This window comes from Erinaceus europaeus, chromosome 2 (assembly GCF_950295315.1).
Source record: "Erinaceus europaeus chromosome 2, mEriEur2.1, whole genome shotgun sequence".
NCBI classification, from domain to species: Eukaryota; Metazoa; Chordata; class Mammalia; order Eulipotyphla; family Erinaceidae; genus Erinaceus; species Erinaceus europaeus.
In genome coordinates this window covers 140,378,070-140,395,607 of record NC_080163.1, presented here as the reverse complement: position 1 = coordinate 140,395,607, position 17,538 = coordinate 140,378,070, and the positions used below count along the sequence as shown (strand labels likewise).

Below are 17,538 nucleotides of genomic sequence, written 5' to 3'. Positions count from 1 at the left end.
TTATCTGGAACCAGAAAAGACCTAGAATTGCCAAAACAATCTTGAGAAAAAAGAATAGAACTGGAGGCATCACACTCCCAGATCTCAGACTGTATTATAGGGCCATTGTCATCATAACTGCTTGGTACTGGAATATGAATAGACATACTGACCAGTGGAATAGAATTGAGAGCCCAGAAATGAGGCCCCACACCTATGGACATCTAATCTTTGACAAAGGTGCCCAGACTATTACATGGGGAAAGCAGAGTCTCTTCAACAAGTGGTGTTGGAAACAATGGGTTGAAACATGCAGAAGAATGAAACTGAATCACTGTATTTCACCAAATACAAAAGTAAATTCCAAGTGGATCAAGGACTTGGATGTTAGACCACAAACTATCAAATACTTAGAAGAAAATATTGGCAGAACTCTTTTCCACATAAATTTTAAAGACATTTTCAATGAAATGAATCCAATTACAAAGAAGACTAAGGCAAGTATAAACCTATGGGACTACATCAAATTAAAAAGCTTCTCACAGCAAAAGAAACCACTATGCAAACCAAGAGACCCCTCACAGAATGGGAGAAGATCTTTACATGCCATACATCAGATAAGAGTTTAATAACCAACATATATAAAGAGCTTGCCAGACTCAACAACAGGACAACAAATAACCCCATCCAAAAATGGGGGGAGGACTTGGACAGAATATTCACCACAGAAGAGATCCAAAAGGCCGAGAAACACATGAAAAAATGCTCCAAGTCTCTGATTGTCAGAGATATGCAAATAAAGACAACAATGAGATATCACTTCACTCCTGTGAGAATGTCATACATCAGAAAAGGTAGCAGCAGCAAATGCTGGAGAGGGTGTGGGGTCAAAGGAACCCTCCTACACTGCTGGTGGGAATGCAAATTAGTCCAACCTCTGTGGAGAACAGTCTGGAAAACTCTCAGAAGGCTAGAAATGGACCTACCCTATGATCCTGCAATTCCTCTCCTGGGGATATATCCTAAGGAACCCAACACATCCATCCAAAAAGATCTGTGTACACATATGTTCTTGGCAGCACAATTTGTAATAGCCAAAACCTGGAAGCAACCCAGGTGTCCAACAACAGATGAGTGGCTGAGCAAGTTGTGGTCTATATACACAATGGAATACTATTCAGCTGTAAAAAAAAAAATGGTGACTTCACCGTTTTCAGCCGATCTTGTCCAGTTATCTTGTCCATCTCCAAAACTCTCTCCCTTTACACTGTCTGAACTGGAAGACGCTTTGAAGAGGGTTAAACCGGGAACAGCTGCTGGCTATGATAACATCACCCCAGAACTCATTCTTAACCTGGGTCCCGCGGCAAAGAAGTGGCTCGCTTCATTCCTGTCCCACATCTTGGAATCTGAGTCTATGCCCAAAGTTTGGCGTCGTGCGAAGATTATAGCGGTTTTGAAACCAAAGAAAGACCCAACACTGGCCGCCAGCTATAGACCAATTTCTCTCCTCTACGTGTGTTATAAACTCCTTGAGAGGCTGCTTCTGTCACGTATTTCTCATCTTACAGAGAAATTCCTATCACCCGCCCAAGCTGGTTTCCACCCAGGAAGATCTACCTGCGAACAAGCCCTGGCCCTCTCAACTTACATTGAAAATGGATTCCAGAAGAATTTAAAGACGGGTGCTGTCTTTGTTGATCTCACAGCAGCCTATGACACGGTCTGGCACCCTGGTCTCCTAGTCAAGATCTCAAGATGCCTGCCTCCATGGGTGGCCAACACTATATCGTTTCTTCTCCAAAACAGAAGATTCCGGGTGCATCTGGGTGACAAGTCTAGCAGATGGAGACTTGTCTCAAGTGGCCTCCCCCAGGGCTCTGTTCTGGCTCCTACGCTATTTAATATTTACATCAACGACCTCCCAGAAACTTCTTCAAGGAAGTTCATCTACGCTGATGACATCTGCTGTGCAACTCAGGCATCCAAGTTTGACATCCTCGAGGAAACACTCACGAAAGACATGTCTCTGATATCTGATCACTGTAAAAAATGGCGACTAATCCCTAGCACTGCAAAAACGGTATCATCTGTTTTCCATCATCTACACCATGCCTCGGCCTCGCGTGAGCTTAATGTGCAGCTTGGTGATACGAGAATCCGGCATGAAGCCCAGCCAGTCTACCTTGGTGTTACTCTCAATCGCACTCTGTCATTTCACGAACATCTCATAAAAACTGCAGCAAAGGTGGGCACGAGGAATAACATCATTGCAAGACTGGCCAGCTCCTCATGGGGTGCGAGCGCTTCCACACTACGATCATCATCTCTGGCATTATGCTATTCCACTGCAGAATACTGTGCCCCAGTATGGTTCCGTAGCCCCCATGTCCACTTGGTCGATTCCAAATTATATTCCTCCATGAGGATAATTTCTGGAACCATCCGTTCCACCCGGTTCCATGGCTGCCAGTTCTTAGCAACGTCGCCCCACCAGATATTCGTTGGGATGCGGCATCATCTAAGTTCATTTCCCATGTCTACGCTCGACCGGACCTGCCAATATACGTGGATATCTTCGCCCACCCTGTCCAACGCTTGACGTCTCGTCACCCAATCTGGTCCCCTACGCCTACACTGAACTTCTCTGTTCCAGTCTCTTGGAAACAGAGTTGGCAGTCAGCTGAGGTAAAGAACAAACACCTCATCACAGACCCCTGCAAGCGTCAACCCGGCTTTGACCTAGCACGTTATGATTGGGCCCTCCTCAATCGCTATCGAACAGGCCATGGCCGGTGCGCCGCTATGTTCCATCGCTGGGGAGCCAGAGATGACCCGAACTTCCCCTGCGGCTACAGACAGACTATGACCCACATAGTCAATGACTGCCACCTCTCCAAATTCAAAGAAGGTCTCGAAACTTTACATCAGGCTCAACCTGACGCTGTTGACTGCCTACGGAAGAAGGGCAAACGCTAGAAGAAGAAGAAGCCGGTCTTGGATGGACCTTGAAAAAATCATGTTGAGTGAAATAAGTCAGAAACAGAAGGATGAATATGGGATGATCTCACTCTCAGGCAAAAGTTGAAAAACAAGATCAGAAAAGAAAGCACAAGTAAAACCTGAAATGGAATTGGCATATTGCACCCAAGTAAAAGACTCTGGGGTGGGTGGGTGGGTAGGGAGAATACAGGTCCATGAAGAATGGTAAATGACATCGTGGGGGTTGTATTGTTAAATGGGAAACTGGGGAATGTTATGCATGTACAAACTATTGTATTTACTGTTGAATGTAAAACATTAATTCCCCAATAAAGAAATAAATTTAAAAAAAAAAGAAAAGAGACTCACATGCCTGAGGCTCCAAAGTCCCAGGTTCAATACCCCACATCACCATAAGCCAGAGCTGAACAGTGCTCTGGTTAAAAAGAAGAAGAAGAAGAAGAAGAAGAAGAAGAAGAAGAAGAAGAAGAAGAAGAAGAAGAAGAAGAAGAAGAAGAAGAAGAAGAAGGAAGAAAGAAAGAAAGAATGAATGAATGCAAAGAAAATCTTTTGTCCTTTTGTAGCATTTTAATACATGTACATCTGACTATTTTCTTATATTTATTTTCCCTTTTGTTGCCCTTGTTTTTTATTGTTGTTGTAGTTGTTGTTATTGATGTTGTCATTGTTGGATAGGACAGAGAGAAATGGAGAGAGGAGGGGAAGATAGAGAGGGGAGAGAAAGATAGATACCTGCAGACCTGCTTCACCACTTGTGAAGCTACTCCCCTGCAGGTGGGGAGCTGGGGGCTCGAACCAGGATCCTTACTCTAGCCCTTGTGCTTTGCACCACGTGCGCTTAACCCGCTGCACTACCGCCCGACTCCCGTACATCTGATTATTACACAAGTTACTGATATGGTTGTTTTAACTCCATTATTTTACTACTAGCCTTCTGGTGTTTGTCCTGTTTTGTTTTGTTTTTTTCTTTTTGTACGTCTGTTCTTATTTGTCTTTTAGAAGAATACATTTTGGTGTCTTGTTCTGACCCACTGATCAGGTGATGTGAAAGCTTGCTAATTTTGAGTGATTTCTGGAACAAGAGCTTATGCTGATGCAGGTCCAAGCTGCAGTCTGAGCAGAACTGCCACTTGAGCTAAATGATCAGGCAGATAGATCCCAGGACAAAGAAAAGCAGCTGCAGGGAGTGCTGGGCAAGTCCCAGCAGCACCTGAGTTTCAAGCTGAAGATGTTTAGGTCTGGTGAAGGCCAAAGGACTCATTAGAAGAGTAATTCCTGGCCATGATATCATTTGAGTTCATGATCATGGGGTATCACATGTCCATGTGGTTAGACCTGCCCATGAGGAGCTAGGTACTGAATGGTCCACAAATCACTAGCTTAGCCAGGCCAAACAGCAAATCCATCTTCATTTAGATGTTACCTACCCCAGGTCAAACTTAGGCAGGTTCAAATGGTGTACATAATCCATATAAAGGAGTATGCTCAGATGCCAATGTCCCCCAACCTACTCAGCTCACACCTGTGCATTTTTTTAAATTTTTTAATATTTATTTATTCCCTTTTGTTGCCCTTTTTATTGTTGTAGTTGTTATTGTTGTTATTGATGTTGTTGTTGTTGTTGGATAGGACAGAGAGAAATAGAGAGAGGAGGGGAAGACAGAGAGGGGAAGAGAAAGATAGACACCTGCAGACCTGCGTCACTGCCTGTGAAGCAACTCCGCTGCAGATGGGGAGCCAGGGACTCGAACCAGGATCCTTAGGATGGTCCTTGTGCTTTGCGCCACGTGCACTTAGCCCGCTGAACTACTGCTGGACTCCCTCACACCTGTGCATTTCTATGGAACTCTCAGCTTAGGAAAGAGGAGAGAAACCAAGTGTGGCTTACGGATACATTGTCTTGATGTGATGGAGACAAACCCAAAAAAAACTGCTAAAGTACTGCACCCCAAGCTGAGACAAAAATTTGAGCCCCACCTGCAGGGGCAGGGGGTCGCTTCACAAGTGGTGAAGCAGGTCTGCAGGTATCTTTCTTTCCCCCCTCTGTCTTCCCTCCTCTCTCTATCTCTCTGTCCTATGCAACAACAAATGACATCAACAACAACAATAACCACAACAAGGCTACAACAACAAGGGCAACAAAGAGGGGGGAAAGTGGCCTCCAGGAGCAGTGGATTCATGATGCAGGCACTGAGTCCCAGTAATAACCCTGGAGGCAAAAAAAAAAAAAAAAAAAGGATTCCATGCTTCAAAGGGCCCTGTGGATTTCTCTACTGTCATCATCTTCAAATTCATAATTTCTTTCCCATTCTTTTGAGTGCTTAGCTCTGCCTTATGGTGGTACTAGGATTAAACCCAGTACCTCATGCATGATAGTATGACTGCATAGTAATTATTTTTTTTGCAGCCAGGATTATCACAGGGGTTCAGTGCCTACAACCATACTACCCTCCTAGTGGTCACCTTTCTCTTTCTTTCTCTCTATCTTTCTCTCTTGTGCCCAGATTTATCTTTGGGCCTCAGTACCTGCACTATGAATCCACTGCTTCCGGAGGCCATTTTTTTCCCTTTTTTTTTTTCTTTGTGTGTTTTGCTTGTTTGTTGTTAATAGGACAGAGAGAGATTGCAAGGAGGGGGAGATGGGGAGTGAAAGAAGCACCTGCAGTGGTGCTTCACTGCTCATAGAGCTTGCCCCTGTAGGTGGGGAGTGAGAACTTGAACCTGGGTCCTTGTGCATGATACTGTGTGTGCTCAACTAATGCACCACCACCTGACCTCCTTTTCTCTCTCTCTTTTAGATTGATCGATTTATTAATGAGAAAGAGGAGGAAGAGAAGGAGAGACCTACAGCATCACTCCAACATATGAGATGCCAGCAATAAACTCAGTACTTCATACTTGTGAATCCAACACTTTATGCCACCTCCTGGCCACTTTTTCTTTCTTTGATAGTGAGAGTCAGAGATATAGAGAGGTGCACACACACCTACAGCACTGCTTCACTGCTGGTGAAGTTTCCCCCTTCAGTCTTAAACCTGGGTACTTCATACTTGTGAATCCAACACTTTAAGCACTATGCCACCTCCTGGCCACTTTTTCTTTCTTTGATAGTGAGAGTCAGAGATATAGAGAGGTGCACACACACCTACAGCACTGCTTCACTGCTGGTGAAGTTTCCCCCTTCAGTCTTAAACCTGGGTACTTCATACTTGTGAATCCAACACTTTAAGCACTATGCCACCTCCTGGCCACTTTTTCTTTCTTTGATAGTGAGAGTCAGAGATATAGAGAGGTGCACACACACCTACAGCACTGCTTCACTGCTGGTGAAGTTTCCCCCTTCAGTCTTAAACCTGGGTCCTCAAACATAGCAATGTGTGTACTCTACCAGATGTGCCACCACCTGGCCCCTCCTATAATAATTTCCAATATACATGTGATACTAGCAATTGAATTTGGAACCTCATGTTTGAGAGTTCAACACTTCATACACTACAACAGGTTAAAGGCAGGTTTCCTCCACTGGAGGAAGCTTTGGTGCTGTTGTATCTTTCCTTCTGTTTCTCTGTCTCTATTTTTTTTTTTAATTTTTTGCCACCAAGATTATCACTGGGGTTCAGTGGCAGTGCTATGAACCCACCACTGCTCCCAGAAGCCACTTTGTCCATTTATTTATTTATTTGATAAGACAGAGAGAAATTGAGAAAGGAAGGGGAAAGAGAGGAAGAGAGAAAGATGACACCTGCAGGCCTGCTTCACCACTTGTGAAGTGTCCCCACTGCAGGTGGAGAGCTGGGACTCCAACCAGGATCCTGTGTGGGTCCTTGCACATAATACTATAAGCGTGTAACCAGGTACACTGCCACCCAGCCTCCTTTTTCTATCTTAAAAAGTTGATCCAGGAAGTTGGGTGGTAGTGCAGCAGGTTAAGTGCAGATGGCACAGGTGGTGCAAAGTGCAAGGATCCCAGTTCAAGCCCCCAGCTCTCCACCTGCAGGGAAGTCGCTTTGCAAGTGGTGAAGCAGGTCTGCAGGTGTCTATTTTTCTCTCCCCGTTTCTGTCTTCCCCTCCTCTTTCTATTTTTCTCTGTCCTATCCAACAATGATGACATCAATAACAACAATAATAATAACTACAACAATAATAAAAAACAAGGGCAACAAAAAGAAAAATAAGCAAATATTTAAAAAAAAAAGTTGAGAGGTCCGGGAGGTGGCACAGTGGATAAAGCATTGGACTCTCAAGCATGAGGTCCTGAGTTCAATCCCCGGAAGCCCATGTACCAGGGTGATGCCTGGTTCTTTCTCTCTCTTCCTATGTTTCTCATTAATAAATAAATAAAATATTTTGAAAGAAAGTTGATCCAGGGGATCAGGCTGTAGCACAGTGGGTTAGGCACACATGGCACGAAACTTGAGGACCGGCATAAGTATCCTGGTTCAAGCCCCCGGCTCCCCACCTGCAGGGAGTCACTTCACAAGCAGTGAAGCAGATCTGCAGGTTATCTATCTTTCTCTTCTCCTCTCTGTCTTCCCCCCCTTTCTCCACTTCTCTCTGTCCTATCCAACAACAATGACATCAATAACAATAATAATAACCACAACAGTGATAAAAACATGGGCAACAAAAAAGGAAAATAAATAAATATGTTTTTTTAAAAAAACAGGCACACCAGGTTGAGTGGACATGTTATAATGCACAAGGACCCCAGTTCAAGCCCACGATCCCCACCTTCAGGGGGAAAGCTTCATGAGTGGTGAAGCAGGGTTGCAGGTGTCTATCTCCCCTCTCCATTTCTATCTCTATCCAACAAATTTTTAAAAAGATAATTTTTAAAAAGTTGATCCAGAGCATTAAAACTCCAATGAACATTTAAAATTTTTTAAATACTGACCCCAGCAGATCCCAGATGGAGTAACCACTAAGCCCTGAGCTGCTTCTGCTACCTAGGTCAATGCCAGAATCCTCAGATTTCAGCTCACACTCCTGTGACCCTGTAACAAATGCTATTCTAATAGTTCCTCTCAATTTAGCAATCTTGCAAGATTTCTGCTTACTAATATTTTTAAAATTCATTTCTGTTTTTAGGAGCCGGGCAGTGGCACAGCGGGTTAAGCGTACATGGCGTAAAGCGCAAGGACCTGCGTAAGAATCCCGGTTCAAGCCCCCAACTCCCCACCTGTATGGGGCTTTGCTTAACAGGCGGTGATGCAGGTCTGCAGGTGTCTATCTCTCCCCCACTCTGGCTTTACCTCCTCTGTTTCTCTCTGTCCTATCCGACAACAATAATAACAACTACGATAAACAACTACGATAAACAACAACTGCAATAAACAATAAGGATCCCGGTTCGAGCCCCCGGCTCCCCACCAGCAGGGGTGTCGCTACACAGGCGGTGAATTAGGTCTTCAGGTGTCTTTCTCTCCCCTTCTCTGTCTTCCCCTCCTCTCTCCATCGCTCTGTCCTATCCAACAATGACGACATCAATAACAACAATAATAACTACAACAATAATTTTAAAAGGGCAACAAAAGAGAAAATAAATAAATGTTAAAAAAAATAAGGGTGGTCCGGGAGGTGGCACAGTGGATAGGGCATCGGACTCTGAAGCATGAGGACCTGAGTTCAGTCCCCGGCAGCACATGTACCAGAGTGATGTCTGGTTCTTTCTCTCTCTCCTCTATCTTTCTCATTAATAAATAAATAAACTCTTTTAAAAAAAATTAAAAATTAATTTAAGGGAGTCGGGCGGTAGCGCAGCAGATTAAGCGCAGGTGGTGTGAAGCACAAGGACCAGCGTAAGGATCCCGGTTTGAGCCCACAGCTCCGCATCTGCAGTGGAGTCGCTTCACAGGCGGTGAAGCAGGTCTGTAGGTGTCTGTCTTTTTCTCCCCCTCTTTGTCTTCCCACCTGCAGGGGAGTCGCTTCACAGGCAGTGAAGCAGGTCTGCAGGTGTCTTTCTCTTCCCCCTCTTTGTCTTCCTCTCCTCTCGCCATTTCTCTGTGTCCTATCCAACAACGATGACAACAATAATAACTACAACAATAAAACAACAAGGGCAACAAAGGGGAATAAGTAAATAAAACTATTAAAAATAAATAAATAAATTTTGAAAAATTCATTCCTGGGAGTCAGGCGGTAGTACAGCACGTTAAGCGCACGTGGCACAAAGCGCAAGGACCGGCATAAGGATCCCGGTTGGAGTCCCCGGCTCCCCACCAGCAAGGGAGTTGCTTCACAAGCGTTGAAGCAGGTCTGCAGGTGTCTTTCTCTCCCCTTTCTGTCTTCCCCTCCTCTCTCCATTTCTCTCTGTCCTATCCAATAACAATGACATCAGTAACTACAATAATAACTACAACAATAAAACAACAAGGGCAACAAAAGGGAATAAATAATTTTTTTTTTAAATTCACCTCTGTTTTTGTAATAAATCATACACATATTTCCATTGCAGGGAGATATACATACACATATACATATTCATCAAAAGTAACTGGCCAGGGTTAGCTTAATGGTTATGCAAAGAGACTAATGCCTGAGGCTCCAAAGTCGCAGATTCAATCCCCTACACTACAAGAAGCTAGAGCTGAGCAGTGCTCTGGTAAAAATAAATAAATAAAAATAAAAAGTGACTGTGGTCTGGGAGGTAGCACAGCGGACAAAGCATTGGACCCTTAAGCATGAGGTCCCTAGTTCAATCCCCGGCATCACATGTACCAGAGTAATGTCTGATTCTTTCTCTCCTGCTTTCTCATTAATAAATTAATTTAAAAAATAATAAGTGACTTAGCAGAGTCTCCAGGTAAGGCACCTGAGAAATTCTGCAGACACCTCCAGAGTGACACACTCCTGGGGGTACAAGGACCCTGGCTTAATGAGGACTGCCTATCTTGGAAAAAAACAGCCCAACCCCCAGAGGGCGTGGGCGGTTGCACATAGGTTTAAGCACACATAGTACAAAGTGTAAGGAACCGTAGGACCCATGCAAGGATCCCGGTTCGAGCCCCCAGCTCCCCACCTGCAGAGGGGTCACTTCACAAGTGGTGAAGCAGGTCTGCAGGTGTCTATTCCTCTCCCTCTCTAGGGCCATCACGGAGCCCCAGCAATAACCCTAGAGGCAAAAAAAAAAAAAAAAAAAAAACACAACCCCACCTGCTTTTCTGATACAACAAATCTAGCTTTTCAATAAGAAAATCCAGGACTGAGAGAGGGTGGGAGTGAAAAACTTGTCACTGACTTCTATCACATTTCCTGCCAGAACACCCTGTGGAGAAGTCTCAGGCGCAGCATGTGAGTCACTGGTTTTATCAGCCAAGAGTTTAAAAACAGGTTTCAGGAAATAATCAAGGAGGAATCTTGGGGAACATTTTCAACTTTAGTGTGAAACTATCAAGTCTCTGTGCTCTTGGGGGAACTTGAGGGGAAAAAAGCAGTGAGAAAAATCAGTGAAATATCAAGGGACCAGGTGTGGGAGATAGCATAATAGTTGCAAAGGACTTTTCAGCTTTATAAAAAGACATCCAGGGGCTGGGCAGTAGTGCTGCGGGTTAAGTGCAGGCAGCACCAAGCGCAAGGACCAGCACAGTGATCCCGGGTGCAGACCCCAGCTCCCTACCTGCAGGGGAGACGCTTCACAAGTGGTGTCTGTCTTTCTCTCCCCCTCTCTGTCTTCCCCTCCTCTCTCGATTTCTCTCTGTCCTATCCAACAATGACAAGAATAACAACAATGATAAACAACAAGGGCAACAAAAGGAAAAAAATGGCCTCCAGGAGCAGTGGATTTGTAGTGCAGACACCCAGCCCAAGCAATAACCCTGTAGGCAAAAAAAAAAAAAAAAAGACATCCATGCCAGAGGCTCCAAGGTTCCCAGTTCAATACCCAGCACCACAATAAGCCAGAACTAAGCAGTGCTCTTGTGCAAATAAATAAATAACCAACCAGCCACTACACCAGAGTTGGTGCAGTGACTAAGGCAGAAGACATGCTCAAGTCCTAGTGCCTCCCCAACATTGCATATACCAGAGTCATGTTCTCTCTCTCTCTCTCTCTCTCCTCTTTCACTAATAAATAAGTTAACACACTGAATAGGAGAGTCAGTGCATGGTAGTACATAGGACTTGCATGCAGAAAGTCCCATCCAGGTTCCATACTGAGCACTACGTATAACTGAATAGTGCTCTGATGGGGAAAAAAAAATAAAAAGAAGAAAGAAAAATTTAACGGGCACTGACACAGCAAATTATCCAAATGGCTTCAAAGAGGAAGGAAATAACGCAGTGTTCCATGGCAGTGACTCATACATAATCCAACGGATATGTATTGGGCACTCCTGTGGCAAAGTATGACATGGAGGACTAAATGAGGCCCCAAGGTCCCCAGTCCCACAGAGCTCACAGCCACTGAGTACGTCCTCACATAGGTGCCAAGTGACAAGGAATGCTTCTCATAAATATTTGGTCTTCATCGAACATTTCTGCCTCATAGCTCCATAAAGCCTTGGGACTTCCTAAGGGTTGAGTATTTATTTATGGTGGTGTTTTGGGGTTTTTTTTCCCCCTCCAGGGTTATTGCTGGGCTCGGTGCCTGCACCATGAATCCACTGCTCCTGGAGGCCATTTTTTCCCCCTTTTTGTTGCCCTTGTTGTTGTAGCCTCGTTGTGGTTATTATTATTGCCATTGTTGATGTTGTTCATTGTTGGACAGGACAGAAAGAAATGGAGAGAGGAGGGGAAGACAGAGAGAGGGAGAGAAAGATAGACACCTGCAGATCTTCTTCACCGCCTGTAAAGTGACTCCCCTGCAGGTGGGGAGCCGGGGGCTCCAACTGGGATCCTTATGCCGGTCCCTGCACTTTGCCCCACATGCGCTTAACCCACTGCGCCACCGCCCGACCCCCAGGGGTTTTTTTTTTGGTTTTTTTTTTGCCAACAGAGTTATAACTGGGGTTTGATGCCTGCACAATGAATCCATAGCCTCCAAGTGGCCACTAACTCCCCTTCCCTTTTTTTTTCCTTTTCCCTTATTTGATAGAACAGAGAGAAATTGAGAGGGGAGGAGGCAATAGAGGGAGAAAGAGACACCCACGGCACTACTTCATCACTACTGAGGCTTCCCCCTGCAGGTGGGGACCATGAGTTTGAACCTGGGTCCTTGTGCATGGTAATATGTACTCTACCAGGTGTGCCGCCACATGGCCCGAAGGTGTCCCTCGTTATGCTAATAAGTGACACGTTTAGAAAACACCTGAACACGGGAGTGGATGTTTTCTAGGAAACCAACTACCTGATTAGAGGGTTGCAACTTCTAGTTTCAACTTTCTGGAGAGGGAATAGGGACTAGAAGTTGAGTTTAGTTGCCTAGGGTTGCTGATTTCATCAGTCATGCCTGTGTCATGAAGCCTCCATTTAAAAAGTCCAATAAAAGGGGACTTCAGAAAGTATCTGGGGGGGAGTCGGCTGTAGCACAGCGGGTTAAGCGCAGGTGGCGCAAAGCACAAGGACCTGCATAAGGATCCTGGTTCGAACCCCGGCTCCCCACCTGCAGGGGAGTCGCTTCACAGGCAGTGAAGCAGGTCTGCAGGTGTCTATCTTTCTCTCCTCCTCTCTGTCTTCCCCTCCTCTCTCCATTTCTCTCTGTCCTATCCAACAACGACAACAACAATAATAACTACAACAATAAAACAACAAGGGCAACAAAAGGGAATAAATAAATAAAATAAATATTAAAAAAAAGAAAGTTTCTGGGTTGACAACACTTGGAAGTCTGAGGGAAGTGGCCCAGCTAGATAGGGCATGGTAGTGCCTTGTACTTCTCACCACCCCCACCTCTTTTATCCTGTGTGATAAACCATTGCTCTTGTGGGTAAATGGATTTACTGAGCTGTGTGTGCCATTCTAGTAAATTAATCGAAACTGATGGTGGTTTGTTGGGAACCTATAATGTATAGTTGGTGGGTCAGAAGTACAGAAAATAAATAACCTGGACTCACTTGAAGTTCAGGGAGAACATCCTGAGAACTTCCAGTCAGAGTAGGTAAGCTTGTACAATAATTATGCAAAAAAAAAAAAAAAAGGCTTCCATGTCTGGGGCTCCAAAGTCCCAGGTTCAATTCCCAGCACTACCATAAGCCAGAGCTGAGCAGTGTCTAGTAAGAAACAAACAGAATTTCTGGTCAAGCTCTAGCTGATCAGAAGCATAGGTAACAACATCTGAAAAAGAGGGCTTCTCGGGAGACTCAACCCTCAGCCTGGAGAATCTGCCTCTATCTCTAGGTAGGTGGTATCAGAACTGAGTTTAACACCTTGCTGGTGCATGAGAGTTGCTTGATGATGTGGGTAAGTTTCCATACACATACTCAAGTGGGGATTGATCCCAGGACACCTAAACAGGGTCCTGAGAGCCTTCTTGACCCTTAAGGTGGGATTGTTTGAACATGCCGGAGGTCAGGCTAAAGTTCACGCACAAGTGTGAAACAGAGTGCTTGTTGGAACAAGAGAAAGGAGTTTGGAGAGCACAACAAATGTAAGACTGGGTGGGTCCTTCCTCTTCTATTGTGGTGACGGTTAAGAGGCCTATTTGGGTTCATTTGGGGGAGGCCTGTTGTGCACAGGCAGCATGTTCAGCACTTTTTATTTATTTACAGAACAGTTTAATTCACCGAGGGAACGCTATGGAGCAGGAAGGAGGCATGGCAAAAATGGAGGCCCAAAGGGGGGGGGGCTCCTCCAAAAGCAGTCTCTGGGGAAAACAAGAAGTCCCCCCAAGGGCTGGAGTAGATGAGGGAGGTGGGGCCTGGAGGAATACCAAACTGAACTCAATTTTCTGTTTGGTACATAGTAGGATGAGTTCTAGAGAGAAAGGGAAAGAAGGGAGAAAGGGAGGGAGAGGGAAAGGAAGGAGGGAGAGAGGATGGGAGAGAGGGAAGGGGAGAGGAAGGGAGGAAGGGAAGGGGATCCCACCTCAGCACATTCCATTTCCTGCTGTGTGATATTGGAGATAATTAACCCAGGGACCCTAACAGCTGCCACCCACCAGGAACTCGGGCCCTCCCTGCATGACACCTAAACCACACTCCCACTCATGGTTCTGTGGGAGAAGGTAGTCTCATTAAAATTTTTCATCAGATATGCTGGCCTGCAGTCACCAGTCCACACTCCCTCCTTGGGACAGACTCTAGTGACACAGTGGTTGCTCAAGAACCCAAGCTGATGGCTGCCTTCCTGCCAGGCTAGAAGACTCTCTGCCACAATATCCCACAGGATCCTGACTCTACTCCCAATGGCATTTGGGGGAGCAGAGGAGCATTGGAGGGAAAGGTAAGAAGTTAATTTAAGAAGGTAAGCTTGGCTACTGGCTTACTATGTGACCCTCAGGCCTAGCCTTGCTTTCCCAAACACCATGACTTTGAGACCTAAATTCTCTTAGAATCAGGCAGAATCAACGAATTCAACTTGGACCTGGCCTCAGAAATGTGAAGCCCAGGACAGGAACAGGACACATTCAGAAGAGGAGGCAGATACTGGCTGGGTGCATGAGCAAGGGCATTACAAGAGCAAACAAGAGGTTCCTGAGGAGTGTGGCCCCAGGAAAGGTATCCCAAAGAAACTGGAGTCTGGGGAGTAGGGAAGTAGCTCAGCGGACTAAGCGCATGTGGCGCAAAGCACAAGGACCAGCGGAAGGATCCCGGTTCAAGCCCTTACTCCCCACCCGTTTGTGAAGCTGCAAGTGTTTATCTTTCTCTCGCCTTCTCTGTCTTCCCCTCCTCTCTCCAATTCTCTCTGTCCTATCCAACAACAACAGCAGCAGCGACAACAATAATAATAACGACAACAACAAGGGCAACAAGATAGGAAAAAATAGCCTCCAGGAGCAATGGATTTGTAGTGCAGGCACCGAGCCCCAGCAATATCCCTTGAGGCAGGAAAAAAAAAAAAAAGGCAAGAGGGGAATGGCCTCTGGGAGGAGTGGATTCGTAGTGCTGGCATTGAGCCCCAGCGATAACCCTGGAGACAAAAAATAAAATAAAACAAAATAAAAGGTGGGCAGCAAATAGCCAGGTGGAGCAAAGAGGGGAAAAAAAAACTATGGGGGCTGTGCTGTGGTGCACCGGTTTAAATGCACATAGTATGAAGTGCAAAGCCCCGAGCAAGGGGACCCCACCCAACTTCCAACCTGCGGGGATGTCGCTTCACATGCGGTGAAGCAGGTCTGCAGGTGTCTGTCTCTCTCTCCCCCTCTCTATCTTCCCATGCTCCCCTCAATTTCTCTTTGTCCTATCCAATAAAATGGGGGGAAATGGCCAACAGAAGCAATGGATTAATAATGCCAGCACCGAGCCTCAATGATAACCCTTGAGGCAGAGAGAGAGAGAGAGAGAGAGAGAAGAATCATCACAGAGGGCCAGAAAACTGCTCACCCAGTAAAGAATGAGCATTACTAGGTAGGAGGATAGAGGTTCAAACCCCAGCATCACATGGGAGTATCACAGATGACACCTGGGAAGCTCCATGAATAGTAGAGCAGTGCTGTGTTATCTCCCCTTCAACCGCCTCTCTCTCTAAATTAATAATAATAATGACTATTATTATTATATAATTATTATTCCTGGTTTGAGCCCCCTGCTCCCCACTTGCAGGGGGGGTCACCTCACAAGCGGTGAAGCAGGTCTGCAGGTGTCTATGTTTCTCTCTCCCTCTCTGTCTTCCCCTCCTCTCTCCACTTCTCTGTCCTATCCAACAACGATGACATCAATAACAACAACAATAACTATAACAACAATAAAAAACAAGGGGAACAAAAGGGAATAAATAAATATTTAAATTATTATTATTATTATTATTATAGACTGGACCCAGGGGACCACTCAGCAATATCATATATGTGTTAGGCCCTGAATTCATTCCACAATGCTGCATTAAAAAAAAAAAAAGGTGGGGGGGCTACACAAAGTCTGAGTAAAGACTTGGAGACATGGGAAAGCCTGGGAACAAAGGAGTTTAGTCAGACGAGGAACTAGGACCTCTCTCGGGGTGAAACTGGTCAGAGATAAAGAGCCAGAGGGAGTGAGAACGGACAGTCTCTGATAAGCAGAGACCATCCACCTGCCCAATGAAACCTGGACCAGGCAGAGTGAAACCTAGGACAGTACAAGCCCAGACAGGAAAGTTGAAGTGCTCAGGACCAAGGGTAGGGCAGCAAGGTTGGAAAGCACAGGGCAGACCTCATGACTACAGGGATGTCAAGGAAACGGTTATCAGACTAGCAAGAAGACCTGGGGACAGTTCTGAGAAGAGAAGATGGGATTGATTTACAATGAGTTTCAGGTGCCCTAGGATTATCTCAAGGAGATAATGGAGCAAGATATGGATGGGGGATAGACTCAAGACATCACTGTGGAGACAAAAGGAAGGCTCTGGAGGCCTCCTGGTTTTGGTTTTATGAAATGGGAATGTAGTATTTTCATCAGCAAAGTTTAATGCAGTAAACACTAGTTTAAATTCTGAATGAGGATAATATTAGTCAGATAAAGTTATTTGCCACATGTAGCAAGGATCATTTTTGAAAGTTTTTTATTTATTTATTCCCTTTTGTTGCCCTTGTTGTTTTATTGTTATAGTTATTATTGTTGTTACTGATGTCTTTATTGTTGGATAGGACAGAGAGAGATGGAGAGAGGAGTGGAAGACAGAGAGGGGGAGAGAAAGACACATAGAGAGGGGGAAAAAAAGATAGACACCTGAAGACTTGCTTCACCGCCTGTAAAGTGACTCCCCTGCAGGTGGGGAGCCGGGGGCTTGAATCGGGATCCTTCCACCAGTCCTTGCGTTTTGTGCCACGTGCACTTAAACCGCTGCACTACCACCCAACTCCCTTTTTAAAAAAAATATTTTTACTTATTATTTAAATTTTTTTACTATTTATTTATTCCCTTTTGTTGCCCTTGTTATTTTATTGTTGTAGTTATTATTGTTGTTGTCGTTGTTGAATAGGAGAGAAATGGAGAGTGGAGGGGAAGACAGAGAGGGGGAGAGATAGACACCTGCAGACCTGCTTCACCGCCTGTGAAGCGACCCCGCTGCAGGTGGGGAGCCAGGGGCTTGAATCGGGATCCTTCCGCCGGTCCTTGAGCTTTGCACCACCTGCACTTGACCTGCTGCGCTACAGCCCAACTCCCAGCCAACTCCCTTTTTTTAAATTTTTTAATGAGAGAGAATCAGAACATCAGGCTGGCATATGTGGTACCAGGACTTGAACACCTCACATATCAAAGTCCAGTGCTCTACCACTGAGCCACCTCTCTGGCTGTGTTTTGAAATTGTTTTAATATACAATATTTGAAAAATGGTAATATGTAATATGTAAGGGAAGGAAAAAAGTGTAATTCAGTAAATGAAATTTAAAGCAATTTTAAGAAAATTATCTTTATTTATTTATGGATAGAGACAGACAGAAATCGAGAGGGAAGGGGGTGATAGAGGGGAAGACAGAAAGAGAGACACCTGTAACACTGCTTCACCACTTGCAAAGCTTTCCCCCTGTAGGTAGAGACCGGGGGC

General features: G+C 45.2%; 1 protein-coding gene across 2 annotated transcripts in view; it reads right to left on the bottom strand.

Annotated features, from left to right (window-relative positions):
- AGRP (agouti related neuropeptide) overlaps window positions 1-17,538 on the bottom strand; it is a 69,165-nt gene that overhangs the window by 27,020 nt on the left and 24,607 nt on the right. Inside the window, exon 4 of one of the 2 annotated variants that reach the window (XM_060185329.1) lies at window positions 3,331-3,397. The exons of the other annotated variant lie outside the window; for it this stretch is intronic. The gene's annotated coding sequence lies outside the window, so the exon portion shown is untranslated. The remainder of the gene's footprint in view (window positions 1-3,330; window positions 3,398-17,538) is intronic. 2 annotated transcript variants of the gene reach the window in all.